The sequence below is a fragment of the Lepidochelys kempii genome, chromosome 24 (assembly GCF_965140265.1).
Source record: "Lepidochelys kempii isolate rLepKem1 chromosome 24, rLepKem1.hap2, whole genome shotgun sequence".
NCBI classification, from domain to species: domain Eukaryota; kingdom Metazoa; phylum Chordata; order Testudines; family Cheloniidae; genus Lepidochelys; species Lepidochelys kempii.
The window spans coordinates 14390166-14406727 of record NC_133279.1 but is presented as its reverse complement, the minus strand read 5'-3'; the positions used below and the strand labels follow the sequence as shown (position 1 = coordinate 14406727).

General features: G+C 52.9%; 1 long non-coding RNA gene across 1 annotated transcript in view; it reads left to right on the top strand.

The window, feature by feature from the left end:
• LOC140902592 (uncharacterized) overlaps positions 1-14928 on the top strand; it is a 29688-nt gene extending 14760 nt beyond the window's left edge. Inside the window, exons 2-4 of the long non-coding RNA XR_012156091.1 lie at positions 12029-12229; positions 12686-14185; positions 14291-14928. This is a non-coding gene — a long non-coding RNA (uncharacterized lncRNA). The remainder of the gene's footprint in view (positions 1-12028; positions 12230-12685; positions 14186-14290) is intronic.
• The last annotated feature ends 1634 nt before the right edge of the window (positions 14929-16562 follow it).

Sequence of the window (16562 nt, the reverse complement as noted above, 5' to 3'; positions counted from 1 at the left end):
CAGAATTTCTTCTATAGTGCTACTTCTTTAGTGCTAGTCCATCAGCATTTCAGTGTGCTTAATTAAGTTAAAACTGTTTTTAATTAAGTGCATGTGGCAAGTTTTCCTGTACTGTAAGCTTATGTTTGTGTTGCTAAGAGCAAGTCAGGCATAGGGGCACCAGTTTGATATCCCACCTAGGGCATCATAAACCCTTTGGACTGCCCTGATGAGAACCGCCCTGTTTACAAAGTTGCATTTTAAACAATTCAGCACTTTCGATGAATAATCATTTTGTCGATAAATCCCCAGTTACCTGAACCTGTAACTGATTTCTGTAAAATATCTGATGTCACACACAGCTATGGGAATAACCACTTTTTCCATTGGATAGCTGAACCAGAAGAAGAAAAATATATTCCGGTCGACACAAAATGAATTCTTTTCACATTTCTCAGTATTTTGCTTCATTTTCAGGTCTTCTAATTAAAATTGCAGTAAAATTCGAAACAAAAAGAAACCCTAAAAATGTTCCAAAATGTAGGAAATGACAAAATGAAACATTTTGATTTTTTTCTGTGTTTTTTTTTCCGACCGACACAATTTGGTGAATTCAACTCAAATTCTGAAATATTTTGATCAACCCAAATCTGCAAGATTTTCGTGAGAAAAAAAAAATTGACCTGATAATTTTCACCCAGTTGCAGTGGCAAATGCCAGTTTACAATTGAGCCCCTGGTGCAAAATGAATAGCAAGCTTATTATGTATTACAGCACGGTCTGCAAACTCCAGCCACAGACTAGGGGACCCTGTTAGGGGGAATCGATTTGAAAATGGCTAACTGATAGATCTCTTTGCATAGGAATGAGGTGGAAGCTCCATTACTCCGACTTTCCATTGAGATTGGGCATCTCTTTCTAAAAGCTCCCGCTCTAGCTCACACACCAGATATTACTCCTGGGGGAATTCTGCACCACTTTGCATGCACATAATTTATGTCCCCCACAGATTTCTTTGCTTCCCTGCAGAAAAATGACTTTCTGAAGGGGGAAGCAAAGGGAAGCCACAAGAGCAGTCATACGACCCTCCCCAGAAGTTTGGGGTGCCCAGGGCAGCCAGCAGAGAGGTAAGTCACTGCGGGGCAGGGGGCAGGACTGGGGAAGACCTGGCTGGTGGCTCCTACCCTGCGCCGGACTCAGCTGCTAGTCCTGGCCGGGCTGGGGAGGAGGGGACTTCCTCTTCCCCTGCACCGGCATCCAGGGCCATAACAGACCCACCCCCAGATTTCTCCCCCAGCTGTAAGAAGCTCTGTGAACTGCCCGCCCATTGCTCCTCAACTGCAGGGGGAGGGATCACTGTACAGAGAGCTGTTCCCCCATCTGCCCAATCCCCCGTGCATCCAAACCCCATCACACCCAGATCTGCCCATTGAGCCTCACCCCCTGCAAACACACCCAGAATCCCCCCTGATGAGCCCCATTCCCCCTGCTCCTGGACCACCCCCAATGAGCCACCCACACCCAGATCCACACCCCACTGAGCCCCAACCAGCTGCACCTGGATCCCCACCCCACTGAGCTCCACTCCCCCAGCATCTGGACCTTCCACTGAGCCCCCCACACCCAGATCCTTCCCTGCTGAGCCCCAGCCACTTGCACCTGGACCCCCCTGCAGAGTCCCATTACTACTGCACCCAGACCCCCACGACAAGCCCTTGTGCATCCAGATCCTCTCCCCACACACCTGGATCCCCCACTAAGCCACCCACACCCAGACTGCCCCACACAGAGGCCTCTCAACCCACACCTGGATCCCCCCCACACTAAGCCTGTTCACACGTGGATCCTGCCCACCCCTGGTGCACCTGGCATGGAGGGGCAGGGCCCTGGGGTGTTTCTGGGGCAGGTCCAGTTCTTGTATTGTGTCAGGGTTGGGTGCGGCCTCACTGCTGAGTCCACATCGCCTCTGGCCTTAAATTCTCATCCACCAGTCAGACCCATAGCAGACTTAGAGCAATGCAGCTGCTTAATTCAGTGGGTTCAAGGAAGAGCCTGTATTATCGGCACTGACCCCTAAACTAGCTCCCAGCCCTCTCCCACCCAGCCCCACCTTGGCTGCCTCCCCCCACCCCTGACAGGTGGTACAGACCTATCAGCACATATAGCCCTGGTTTACACTAGGACTTTAGGTCGAATTTAGCAGCGTTAAATCGATGTAAACCTGCACCTGTCCACACAGTGAAGCCCTTTATTTCGACTTAAAGGGCTCTTAAAATCGATTTCCTTACTCCACCCCTGACAAGTGGATTAGCGCTTAAATCGACGTTCCCGGCTCGAATTTGGAGTACTGTGGACACAATTCGATGGTATTGGCCTCCGGGAGCTATCCCAGAGTGCTCCATTCTGACCGCTCTGGACAGCACTCTCAACTCAGATGCACTGGCCAGATAGACAGGAAAAGAACCGCGAACTTTTGAATCTCATTTCCTGTTTGGCCAGCGTGGCAAGCTGCAGGTGACCATGCAGAGCTCATCAGCACAGGTGACCATGATGGAGTCCCAGAATCGCAAAAGAGCTCCAGCATGGACCGAACGGGAGGTACGGGATCTGATCGCTGTTTGGGGAGAGGAATCCATGCTATCAGAACTCCGTTCCAGTTTTCGAAATGCCAAAACCTTTGTGAAAATCTCCCAGGGCATGAAGGACAGAGGCCATAACAGGGACCCGAAGCAGTGCCACGTGAAACTGAAGGAGCTGAGGCAAGCCTACCAGAAAACCAGAGAGGCGAACAGCCGCTCTGGGTCAGAGCCCCAAACATGCCGCTTCTATGATGAGCTGCATGCCATTTTAGGGGGTTCAGCCACCACTACCCCAGCCGTGTTGTTTGACTCCTTCAATGGAGATGGAGGCAATACGGAAGCAGGTTTTGGGGACGAAGAAGATGATGATGAGGAGGAGGTTGTAGATAGCTCACAGCAAGCAAGCGGAGAAACCGGTTTTCCCGACAGCCAGGAACTGTTTCTCACCCTAGACCTGGAGCCAGTACCCCCCGAACCCACCCAAGGCTGCCTCCTGGACCCAGCAGGCGGAGAAGGGACCTCTGGTGAGTGTACCTTTTAAAATGCTATACATGGTTTAAAAGCAAGCATGTGAAAGGATTACTTTGCCCTGGCATTTGCGGTTCTCCTAGATGTAGTCCTAAAGCCTTTGCAAAAGGTTTCTGGGGAGGGCAGCCTTATTGCGTCCTTCATGGTAGGACATTTTACCACTCCAGGCCAGTAACACGTACTCGGGAATCATTGTAGAACAAAGCATTGCAGTGTATGTTTGCTGGCATTCAAACAACATCCGTTCTTTATCTCTCTGTGTTATCCTCAGGAGAGTGAGATATAATTCATGGTCACCTGGCTGAAATAGAGTGCTTTTCTTCAGGGGACACTCAGAGGAGCCCATTCCTGCTGGGCTGTTTGCCTGTGGCTAAACAGATATGTTCCCCGCTGTTAGCCACAGGGAGGGGGGAAGGTTGAGGGGGTAGTCACGCGGTGGGAGGAGGCAAAATGCGACCTTGTAACGAAAGCACATGTGCTATGTATGTAATGTTAACAGCAAGGTTTACCCTGAAAGAGTGTAGCGACTGTTTTATAAAATGTGTCTTTTTAAATACCGCTGTCCCTTTTTCTTTCTCCACCAGCTGCATGTGTTTCAATGATCACAGGATCTTCTCCTTCCCAGAGGCTAGTGAAGCTTAGAAAGAAAAAAAATGCACTTGCGATGAAATGTTCTCCGAGCTCATGCTGTCCTCCCACACTGACAGAGCACAGACGAATGCATGGAGGCCAATAGTGTCAGAATGCAGGAAAGCACAAAATGACCGGGAGGAGAGGTGGCGGGCTGAAGAGAGTAAGTGGCGGGCTGAAGACAGGGCTGAAGCTCAAATGTGGCGGCAGCATGATGAGAGGAGGCAGGATTCAATGCTGAGGCTGCTGCAGGACCAAACCAGTATGCTCCAGTGTATGGTTGAGCTGCAGCAAAGGCAGCTGGAGCACAGACTGCCACTGCAGCCCCTCTGTAACCAACCGCCATCCTCCCCAAGTTCCATAGCCTCCACACCCAGACGCCCAAGAACGCGGTGGGGGGGCCTCCGGCCAACCAGCCACTCCACCACAGAGGATTGCCCAAAAAAAAGAAGGCTGTCATTCAATAAATTTTAAAGTTGTAAACTTTTAAAGTGCTGTGCTTAAAGTGCTGTGTGGCATTTTCCTTCCCTCCTCCACCATACCTCCTGGGCTACCTTGGTAGTCATCCCCCTATTTGTGTGATGAATGAATAAAGAATGCATGAATGTGAAGCAACAATGACTTTATTGCCTCTGCAAGCGGTGATTGAAGGGAGGAGGGGCGGGTGGTTGGCTTACAGGGAAGTAGAGTGAACCAAGGGGCGGGGGGTTTCATCAAGGAGAAACAAACAGAACTTTCACACCGTAGCCTGGCCAGTCATGAAACTGGTTTTCAAAGCTTCTCTGATGCGTACTGCGCCCTCCTGTGCTCTTCTAACCACCCTGGTGTCTGGCTGCGCGTAACCAGCAGCCAGGCGATTTGCCTCAACCTCCGACCCCGCCATAAACGTCTCCCCCTTACTCTCACAGATATTGTGGAGCACACAGCAAGCAGTAATAACAGTGGGAATATTGGTTTAGCTGAGGTCTAAGCGAGTCAGTAAACTGCTCCAGCGCGCCTTTAAACGTCCAAATGCACATTCTACCACCATTCTGCACTTGCTCAGCCTGTAGTTGAACAGCTCCTGACCACTGTCCAGGCTGCCTGTGTACGGCTTCATGAGCCATGGCATTAAGGGGTAGGCTGGGTCCCCAAGGATACATATAGGCATTTCAACATCCCCAACAGTTATTTTCTGGTCTGGGAAGAAAGTCCCTTCCTGCAGCTTTTGAAACAGACCAGAGTTCCTGAAGATGCGAGCGTCATGCACCTTTCCTGGCCATCCCACGTTGATGTTGGTGAAACGTCCCTTGTGATCCACCAGAGCTTGCAGCACTATCGAAAAGTACCCCTTGCGGTTTATGTACTCGGTGGCTTGGTGCTCCGGTGCCAAGATAGGGATATGGGTTCCGTCTATGGCCCCACCAGAGTTAGGGAATCCCATTGCAGCAAAGCCATCCACTATGACCTGCACATTTCCCAGGGTCACTACCCTTGATATCAGCAGATCTTTGATTGCGTGGGCTACTTGCATCACAGCAGCCCCCACAGTAGATTTGCCCACTCCAAATTGATTCCCAACTGACCGGTAGCTGTCTGGTGTTGCAAGCTTCCACAGGGCTATCGCCACTCGCTTCTCAACTGTGAGGGCTGCTCTCATCTTGGTATTCATGCGCCTCAGGGCAGGGGAAAGCAAGTCACAAAGTTCCATGAAAGTGCCCTTACGCACGCGAAAGTTTCGCAGCCACTGGGAATCGTCCCAGACCTGCAACACTATGCGGTCCCACCAGTCTGTGCTTGTTTCCTGAGCCCAGAATCGGCGTTCCACAGCATGAACCTGCCTCATTAGCACCATGATGCATGCATTGGCAGGGCCCATGCTTTCAGAGAAATCTGTGTCCATGTCCTGATCACTCATGTGACCGCGCTGACGTCGCCTCCTCGCCCGGTATCGCTCTGCCAGGTTCTGGTGCTGCATATACTGCTGGATAATGCGTGTGGTGTTTAATGTGCTCCTAATTGCCAAAGTAAGCTGAGCGGCCTCCATGCTTGCCTTGGTATGGCGTCCGCACAGAAAAAAGGCGCGGAACGATTGTCTGCCGTTGCTCTGACGGAGGGAGGGGCGACTGACGACACGGCTTACAGGGTTGGCTTCAGGGAGCTAAAATCAACAAAGGGGGTGCCTGTACATCAAGGAGTATTTCAGGCAGGACTTCACGGAGGGTTCCAATAAGAAATGGTGCACCTAAGTTATCGTTCTTATTGGAACAAGGAGGTTAGCCTGGCCTCTGATTGATACATGGCTAGATTTACCTCGCTGCACCTTCTCTGTGAGTGACTGCAGTGTGACCTAGAGGAATGAGTCCCCTAGACAGGGGAGGAGGCAAAGGAGTACAAAACAAATCTGGTCTATTTCTTGTTTTGACCCACTCCATCTATCTTTTACATCTTTGGCTGGCAGCAGACGGTGCAGAAGGACTGCATGCCATCCACATCTCATGGCTGCTCGGCAGAAGATGGTACAGTACGACTGCTAGCCATCCTCATCTCTTGCCTGCCTGGCAGAAGATGGTACAGTACGACTGCTAGCAGTCCGTATCACCTGCCCGCTCACCATAAGATGGTTCAATAGGACTGACTGCAGGACTAAAGAGAATGACCTGCTCAAGTCACTCCAAATTTAGTCCCTGCGCCCATGTCTGCCCAGGCGCTCCCAGCCGACGTGGCCAGGAGCACCTCGGACATGACGATGACGGCTACCAGTCATACTGTACCGTCTGCTGCCACAAGGCAATGGGTTGCTGCTACTGTGTAGCAATGCCGTACCGCGTCTGCCAGCACCCAGGAGACATAGGGTGACGGTTACCTGAGCGGGCTCCATGCTTGCCGTGGTATGGCGTCTGCACAGGTAACTCAGGAAAAAAGGCGCGAAATGATTGTCTGCCCTTGCTTTCACGGAGGGAGGGAGGGAACGGGGGCCTGACGATATGTACCCAGAACCACCCGCGACAATGTTTTAGCCCCATCAGGCATTGGGATCTCAACCCAGAATTCCAATGGGCAGCGGAGACTGCGGGAACTGTGGGATAGCTATCCACAGTGCAACGCTCCGGAAGTCGACTCTAGCCTCGGTACTGTGGAAGCGCTCCGCCGAGTTAATGCACTTAATGCACTTAGAGCATTTTCTGTGGGGACACACACACTCGAATATATAAAACCGATTTCTAAAAAACCGACTTCTATAAATTCGACCTTATTCCTTATGTAGTGTAGACATACCCACAGACCGGCCAGCCCCATTCGCATACAGACCCCCACCCACCCCAGCTGGCTAGGTGTCTGGCTGTCTCTCTCCATACACATGCTGCATCTAGCTAGCTAGGTATCCCCATTATACACCCCTCACCTATCTGTCTCCATAATTCTTCCCCTCTATCTATCCCCATATACCCCCTCTATCTATCCCCATATGCCCACTTTATCTATCTATCCCCATTCACCCCCTCTATCTATCTGTCCCCGTACGCCCCCTCTATCTATCTATCCCTATATGCCCCCCTCTATCTATCTATCCCCATACGCCCACGTTATCTATCTATCCCCGTACACCCCCTCTATCTATCTATCCCCGTATGCCCCCCTCTATATATCTATTCCCATATGCCCCCACTATCTATCTATCCTCATACACCCCCTCTATCTAGCTATCCCCGTACGCCCCCTCTATCTATCTATCCCAGTATGCCCCCACTATCTATCCCCATACACCCCCTCTATCTATCTATCCCCATATGCCCCCGCTATCTATCTATCCCCGTATGCCCCCTTCTATCTATCAATCCCCGTATGCCCCCACTATCTATCTATCCCCATACACCCCCTCTATCTAGCTATCCCCATACGCCCCCTCTATCTATCTCCATAATACACCCCTTATTGATCTATCTTGGTACACACACTTCTATCTATTCCCATAATACACCCCATCCCCTGTATTTGTCCATCCCCAGACACACCCTGTATTTGTCCACCCTCCATCCATCCCCCGACACACCCCTCATCTCCCTGAGCGCTGGTGAACCGCCCAGAATTCCATCACATTTTCCCTTCCCTGACTCTGCCCTTCCACAGACTAGCCGGTTCCTCGGGCACCGAGACGGTGGCAGGCCCGGCAGTGGGAGGTGCTGATGCTGTCTACGCTGCAGAGGAGGCAATCTAGGCATTGCGGGGGGCGGAGGGGGGTGAAATCAGACTGGGGCCCGTCATCGTCATTTACTGTCCGATCACCAGCTACCCGGTGTTAGGATATAGATATTCAGGCCTGTCGGTAAAGGCCTGTACTCGAAGAATTGAGGTGTATTCTTATCACTTGGCTAGTTCTAGAGGTATAAAAGAAAGAATCAAAATCACTGTCTGCCAGTGTAAAGGCCTTTTCTCACTGTGACAGTCTGAGACCCTGTTCTTAGGCTAAGGCCTTTGGCTAAGCAGCAGAGGCAGCCATAAGCTGGGAAGCGACCGGTCACCTCCTCACATTCCAAACTAGTCACATTGAAAGAAGGTGCTATTGGGCTGTTAGGATACAATCCTGTCCTGATAGTGCTGATCGCCTCCCGAGAAAGGGAAGTGCCTAGAAAATGTAAAAGGAAACTTAGTTTGATAGCATCCTGTCTGGCAAGAACTCACTTATCAATCGCTGGGATGTGAAATCCTCGCTTCTGTGTTGTCTTGTCATTATAGTTCCCACTTTGCTATTCTTTGTCTATATAAACTCTGTCTGGTTCTGTGATTGTTTCTGTCTGCTGTATAATTAATTTTGCTGGGTGTAAACTAATTAAGGTGGTGGGATATAATTGGTTACATAATCATGTTACAATATGTTAGGATTGGTTAGTTAAATTTCAGGAAAATGAGTGGTTAAGGTATAGCTAAGCGGAACTCAAGTTTTACTATGTAGTCTGCAGTCAGTCAGGAAGTGGCGGGGGGAAAGGGAACAGGGAATGGGGGTGAGGAAATTGGAATCATGTTTGGCTCAGGGTAGGAATGGGAACAGGGAATGGGGGTGAGGAAATTGGAATCATGTTTGGCTCAGGGTAGGAATGGGAACAGGGACACAGGTGTAAGGCTCTGTGGTGTCAGAGCTGGGAAGGGGGACACTAAGGAAGGAAACTGGAATCATGCTTGCTGGAAGTTCACCCCAATAAACATCGAATTGTTTGCACCTTTGGACTTCGGGTATTGTTGCTCTCTGTTCATGCGAGAAGGACCAGGGAAGTAAGTGGGTGAAGGAATAAGCCCCCTAACTCCTGGCAGTTCCCCAGCCCTGGGCCCTGACAGGCCTTAGTTAGAAACCTGCACTGGGCTAAGCCATTGGAGGTTTGTGTGCAGTGCCTGGGAGGAAATTGATTCAGGAAAACAAAGCTCAGAGCGGATGGAAGTAGGATTCGAACAAAGCTCTCTGGGGAGCCAGGGACCAGCAGGCCAGGGCCCTATCACGCAGCCCCAATGAGAAAAGTGCCTTAAAAAGCTCCACACTCAACCATCATCAGAAATGGGACCAGGGGGCTGCGGGTTGGGATTGAGGTGTATCACGGGGGGAGACTGCGGCTTTGGGGGCTGAGGTTCCTGGTCTAAAATGGGGGGCTGCGGGTCGGGATTGAGGTGCATCATGGAGGGAGACTGCGGCTTTGGAGGCTGAGGCTCCTGGTCTGAAATGGCGGGCTGCGGGTCGGGATTGAGGTGCATCACTGGGGGAGACTGCAGCTTTGGGGGCTGAGGTTCCTGGTCTGAAATGGGGGGGCTGTGGGTTGGGATCGAGATGCACCCTTGGTGGGGGCTGCAGCTTTGGGAGGAGTTTCTGCAACATCTTCCCTGGGGTGACTTGCTGTCTTATTTCGGGGTGGGGGGGAAGAGGCAGGTGAATTTAAGGCAAACTTGGCCTCTACGTCAGCTGGAACATTTCTGTCTTTTGGGAACAAGGGAATGGAGCACGTAGGAGGCCACATGGGGGCCCTAGACCCTGAGGAATGAAAACCAAATGGGTTTATTCCCGGAGCTATGGACAGGAGCCCTAGGGAATTGTGGGAAAGTCTGGGGTGGGAGGAGGGGAGGCTTTCTGCAGACTCAGGCAGGCCTCACTGCGCGGGTTACACTTGGGCCGCATTTGACAGATTTGCTCTGCACCCGTCATTACTGCTGCTGTTACGTGGTTAGGGCAGTGCCGGGAGACCCCAGCTGAGATCAGGGCCCCATTCTGCCAGCTGCTGTCCGGAAACACCATGAGGGGACAGGCCCTGCCCCAGCTGAGATCAGGCCCCTGTTGCACCAGGTGCTGCCCAGACACAGCCAGAGACAGGCCCTGCCCCAGCTGAGATCAGGGCCCTGTTGAACCAGGTGCTGCCCTGCCCCACAGCTTGTCTGAATAGACACGGTATGGTGGTGGGTAAACTGAGGCCCCAAATGGGATGGTGATTCGCCCAGGGTCACCCAGCAGGTCACAGTAGGGCCAGGCCAACAAGAGTCACAATGGGGCTAAAACAGCACCCGCCTCGCCCTGCCCTCAGCTGCAGAAACTCCCCTCTCCCCACTGGATCCTGCCCTGCTGCGATTGTAGCTGACACTGACTGCCCCCTTGCAGTGGTGACAGAGCTGGGCTGGCCAGGCTCCCTTCCTGGGGGGCGGTTAGGGGTTGACAGGGGTTGGGGTCGTTCCAGTCAGGTTGGGGTGGGGCAGATATGAGCTCAGAGGGGTTGAGCAGTGAGGGACGGCAGGGCCTGAGTCGGCATAAGGGGTCACGGTGGTGCTAAATGGGAGGGGTCACAGTAGCATGGGAGTGGGGCAGGTGTGGGGTGGCGTCAGGTGTTGGGGGTTGGGGTGTATTTGGGATCACAGTTGGTGGGGGTTGGGGGTCAATGGGCGGCTTAGGTTTGGGAAGGGGGGTTGGTGGAGGGTTCAGAGGGCTCAGGATTTGGGGTCACAGGTGAGGGACATGGGTGGAGGGCTGGGGTATTGGAGGGGGGAAGCTGGGGTGGGGTTGTGTGGGGTCACCACTGAGGTTGTGGGGGTCAGTGTAGGGGGTCACAGTTAGGGTTGTGGAGGGGGTCAGGATTTGGGGCATGGCTGGGAGGTCTGGGGGGTAGGGGTTTTGGGTCACAGCTGGCACTGGGGGGGCAGTCTCGGTCAGTGAGAAGGGGCTGAGGGTGGGAGTGGCACTGGGGTCCCCATTGATCTGGGGGGGCCCTGACTGTGACCTTGCTCCCCCCAGCCTCATGGATCCCACCGAGGACCCCTCTCTGCCCTGGGACATGGACAGCACCAGCTCCAGCACGCTGGGGAGCAGAGCCTGGGGGGCCAGGGCTGGGCCAGTGGGGGCCAGCAGCCTGCACTGCAGCCTGGAGGAGCTGCTGGCCTGCCGGGAGTTGGGGGGGAGCCGGGAGGCCAAGCCCCGGGGCAGCCGCCCCTGCCGGTGCCCCCCTCCCGCCCCCGTGGGCCCGGAGGGCAGCGAAGGTGACACCTCTGACAGCGGGGCTGAGTCACCCGTCTGCATGGAGCCCCCATGGGCGCCCGTCCTCTGCCAGCATGTCGCCGGCCCTGCCACTGCGCAGGTGGGGGGGCTGGGATTGGGGGGTGCTGGGACCAAGGGGCTGCTGGGATTAGGGGTGCTGGGGGGTCAAAGGGGTTCCAGGGATTGGGAGCCCTGAGCTCAAAGGGGGCACTGGGCTTGGTGGCTTTAAAGGGGTCTATGGTCTGTGCCCCATCCAGGGGGGTTAGGGTCAGGGGTCTCTGGTCCATGCCTGGTCAGGGAGCCTGGGTTTTTTGTTTTTGTTTTTAATTCAACAATTTTATTGTATACATTTACATAAGAAATATCGCAGAGGTGGCTGGAAAACGTTTTTAAGCATCCGCGAGCAGGTGCATCTCCACCCTTCGTGTTTCTGGTGTAAATCACTTGGGCTGGGTGCTTGGACACAAGTTTGATCAAACCTTTGCTGAACAGAGTTTGGGTTGGGAGTCTCTGGTCTGCACAGTGTGGGAGGCTGTGATCAGGGGTCACTGGTCTGTGCCCAGTGGGGGGGAATTTGGATCAGGGGGCTCTGGTCTGTGCCCAGTTGCTGGGGCTGAGGTTGGGGGTCTCTGGTCTGCCCAGTCAGGGAGGCTGGGGTCAAGGGTCTCTGGTCTGTGCCCAGTTGGGGGTGGGGGGGCTGAAGTTGCGGGTCTCTGGTCTGTGCTTGGTCGAGGGGGGGCTGGGATCAGGGGTCTCTGGTCTGTGCCCAGTCAGGGGGGGCTGGATTAGGGGGTCTCTGTGCCTAGTTCTCATCTCCGCCCTCTGCCCCCAGCTGTGGTGGGTCACCAGACGCGGAAGTGACTGGGTGTCACTCTATGAGCTGCGTCTGCAGGAGCCCAGCGGGACCCGCAGCCAGTGGTTCTGTGCCCAGGCACCCGAGCGGCTGCAGAACCTGAGCCCTGGGACCCAGTATCGAATCCGCGTGCGGGCCCTCAACGCGGCGGGGCCTGGGCCCTGGAGCCCCCCCTACATAGTGAGTGGGGGTAGGGGGGCATCAGGACTGGAGGTTGGGTGCACGGGGGGGCTGGGAGCGGGGAGGCTGGGAGCATTGGGACTGGGTGCACTGGAGGGATCAGAATCTCGATGCATGGGGAGCTGGGTGCAATGGGAGTGTTAGGTGCAATGGAGGGATACGGGCTGGGTGCACTGGAGGGAGGTAGGGCTGGGTGCATGTGGAGAACCAGGTGCAATGAAGAGATGGGGGGGCTGGGTGCATGGGGAGTTCGGTACAATGGCAGGTTTGGGTGAATGGGTGCAATGAGTGCCGAGTGCAATGAGATGTGGGGGTTGGGTGCATGTGGGGTTGGGGGTATGGGGGAGCCGGGTGCAATGAGGAGATGGGGGGGCTGGGTGTCCTGAGGGGAGCTGGGTGCCCAGGCTCAGCACCTCAGGGTGCCCTCCCCCCTGACCCATCTCCTCTCCGTTGCAGTTTGCCACGGTGCCTCGTGCAAAGGAAGCCATCCCCGTTATGGTCACCGTGCGGCGGCGTCTGGATTTCCACAGGAAAACAATCTATTTACCCGGCCCCTAGGGGGCGCCACGGGGGAGGGATGGCATGGAAATAAAGTGGAGGCATCCATCTGACTCCTGCATCCCCTCCTTGCAAACCAAGACACACACACACACACACACATCCTGCCAACTCATGCCCAAGCCCATGGGGCCCCATCCCTAGCCCAGGGGTTGCCTGCTGACCTACTTGGGCTTTCCCAGGAGACTCAGCCATGGGGTAGCCCCAATCCTTCCCCATCTCTGCTGGGTACCCACACCAGCCCTGGGTACCTAGAGCATCCTCTATGGCACCCACCCATGGGGGGCACCTCCCTCAGGGCTGCAGGGAGAGAAGCCCAGACAAACCCCAACCAGGGGCAGAGCCTGAGGTGAGAATCTGAGCCTGAGAAGCCTGAGGTGAGCCAGGGGTGAGAATCTGCCCAGAGTGAGGCAGGGTTTACCTCCACCTGTGGGACAGGGACGAGTTTCTTGATCCCTGTGAGAATCAGGATTGAAGTGCATGAGGGGAGCAGGAGAAACTAATTGCAATGCATTAAGGGAGCTGAATACGCTAATCACAATGCATGATGGGAGCAGGACAAAGTCATTGCAATGCATGTTGTGACGCAGATAAGCTAATATCAGTGTACAATGGGAGTGAAACAAACTTCACCCAATGCATGATGGGAGCAGGGTGGAGGTGATTGGAATCTACATGGGGCTTTACGGCAGGGTTCAATCAGCAATCCCCTACTGAATCCTGGAGATTTGCATCATGCGGGACTGACTCCTCCCAATGCAACTGGACATCTCTGTGAGCGGGGAACAGCAGAGAGGCTAACAGAGGGAGTTTGCCTGGGATCTGTCTGAGAGGAGGTATGCTAAGGGCTGCATTAGGGAGGCTGTGTTGGTGAGTATCGGAGTGTCTGTTGTGGGGACAGTTTGACCGCGTGCTTGATTGGTTGTTTGTTTGAAAAGTGTGAATTGGGAGTGCTTTGTTCCAGGTGAGCCTTGAGTGGGCCTGACTGTTATAAAAAGCCAGTCAGCTGCGAACCAGCGGAGCGGCGAACAGCAGAGAGGCTAACAGAGGGAGAGCCCACTGATGCTTACATCTTGCCGCCTTCTCTGAGTAGTTACTACAACTCCTGAGGAAGCTCATAGAAGGAAGGTAATATGGATGGGGAGCGTTCAGCTGTTGTGACCTGCACTGGATGTGCCATGTTTGTCTTCCTTCCACAGGACAGAAGCGACTTTGTCTGTACAAAGTGTAAGCTGGTCTCCATACTGGAAGAGAAGGTTCAGGGTCTGGAGAAACAGGTATCGACCCCGTGTTGCATAAGAGAAACTGAAGATTTCCTGGACAGACGTCAGGATATGCTTCTACGGGCACAATGTTCTGAAGATTCAGAGCAGGCTGCACTGCAAGGACAGGAGGAAGGTGAAGAAATTTGGCAGCATGTGACCTCCAGAAGAAGAAAGGGGAGCGTCCATGTACCAGCAGCACAGATACAGGTAAGCAACCGTTTTCATGTTCTCTCCACAGGTACTAAGGCGGAGAGTGGACCAGATGATACATCTGAGGGAAGGGAACAGAAGGAGACTCCACCGATTGGAAGGCATGAGATGCACTGTTGTCATCATGAATAGGTCGGAATATGAACAAGAGGCTGCTCGGCAGCTCTCCAACACGAGTTTCTACAAGCCATTACCCTCTGAGAGTTACCAAAAGCAACTACAGCATTTGCTCAAGAAACTTCCTGAAAAAGCACAAGATCAAATCCACACAGACACACCCCTGGAACCCCGACCTGGGATATTCTATCTACTACCCAAGATCCATAAACCTGGAAATCCTGGGCGCCCCATCATCTCAGGCATTGGCACCCTGACAGCAGGATTGTCTGGCTAAGTAGACTCCCTCCTCAGGCCCTACACTACCAGCACTCCCAGCTACCTTCGAGACACCACTGACTTCCTAAGGAAACTTCAATCCATCGGTGATCTTCCTGATAACACCATCCTGGCCACTATGGATGTAGAAGCCCTCTACACCAACATTCCACACAAAGATGGACTACAAGCCGTCAGGAACACTATCCCCGATAATGTCACGGCTAACCTGGTGGCTGAACTTTGTGACTTTGTGCTTACCCATAACTATTTCACATTTGGGGACAATGTATACCTTCAGATCAGCGGCACTGCTATGGGTACCCGCATGGCCCCACAGTATGCCAACATTTTTATGGCTGATTTAGAACAACGCTTCCTCAGCTCTCGTCCCCTAAAGCCCCTACTCTACTTGCGCTATATTGATGACATCTTCATCATCTGGACCCATGGAAAAGAAGCCCTTGAGGAATTCCACCATGATTTCAACAATTTCCATCCCACCACCAACCTCAGCCTGGTCCAGTCCACACAAGAGATCCACTTCCTGGACACTACAGTGCTAATAAACAATGGTCACATAAACACCACCCTATACCGGAAACCTACTGACCGCTATTCCTACCTGCATGCCTCCAGCTTTCACCCTGACCACACCACACGATCCATCGTCTACAGCCAAGCTCTGCGATACAACCGCATTTGCTCCAACCCCTCAGACAGAGACAAACACCTACAAGATCTCTGTCAAGCTTTCTTACAACTACAATACCCACCTGCTGAAGTAAAGAAACAGATTGATAGAGCCAGAAGAGTTCCCAGAAGTTACCTACTACAGGACAGGCCTAACAAAGAAAATAACAGAACGCCACTAGCCGTCACCTTCAGCCCCCAACTAAAACCCCTCCAACGCATTATTAAGGATCTACAACCTATCCTAAAGGATGACCCAACACTCTCACAAATCTTGGGAGACAGGCCAGTCCTTGCCTACAGACAGCCCCGCAACCTGAAGCAAATACTCACCAACAACCACATACCACACAACAGAACCACTAACCCAGGAACTTATCCTTGCAACAAAGCCCGTTGCCAATTGTGCCCACATATCTATTCAGGGGACACCATCACAGGGCCTAATAACATCAGCCACACTATCAGAGGCTCGTTCACCTGCACATCCACCAATGTGATATATGCCATCATGTGCCAGCAATGCCCCTCTGCCATGTACATTGGTCAAACTGGACAGTCTCTACGTAAAAGAATAAATGGACACAAATCAGATGTCAAGAATTATAACATTCATAAACCAGTCGGAGAACACTTCAATCTCTCTGGTCACGCAATCACAGACATGAAGGTCGCTATCTTAAAACAAAAAAACTTCAAATCCAGACTCCAGCGAGAAACTGCTGAATTGGAATTCATTTGCAAATTGGATACTATTAATTTAGGCTTAAATAGAGACTGGGAGTGGCTAAGTCATTATGCAAGGTAGCCTATTTCCTCTTGTTTTTTCCTACCCCCCCCCCCCCGATGTTCTGGTTTAACTTGGATTTAAACTTGGAGAGTGGTCAGTTTGGATGAGGTATTACCAGCAGGAGAGTGAGTTTGTGTGTGTATGGGGGTGGGGGGGATGTGAGAAAACCTGGATTTGTGCTCGAAATGGCCCACCTTAATTATGCACATTGTAGGGAGAGTGGTCACTTTGGATGAGCTATTACCAGCAGGAGAGTGAGTTTGTGTGTGTGGTTTTTGGGAGGGGGGTGAGGGGGTGAGAGAACCTGGATTTGTGCAGGAAATGGCCCAACTTGATTATCATGCACATTGTGTAAAGAGTTGTCACTTTGGATGGGCTATCACCAGCAGGAGAGTGAATTTGTGTGGCGGGGTGGAGGGTGAGAAAACCTGGATTTGTGCTG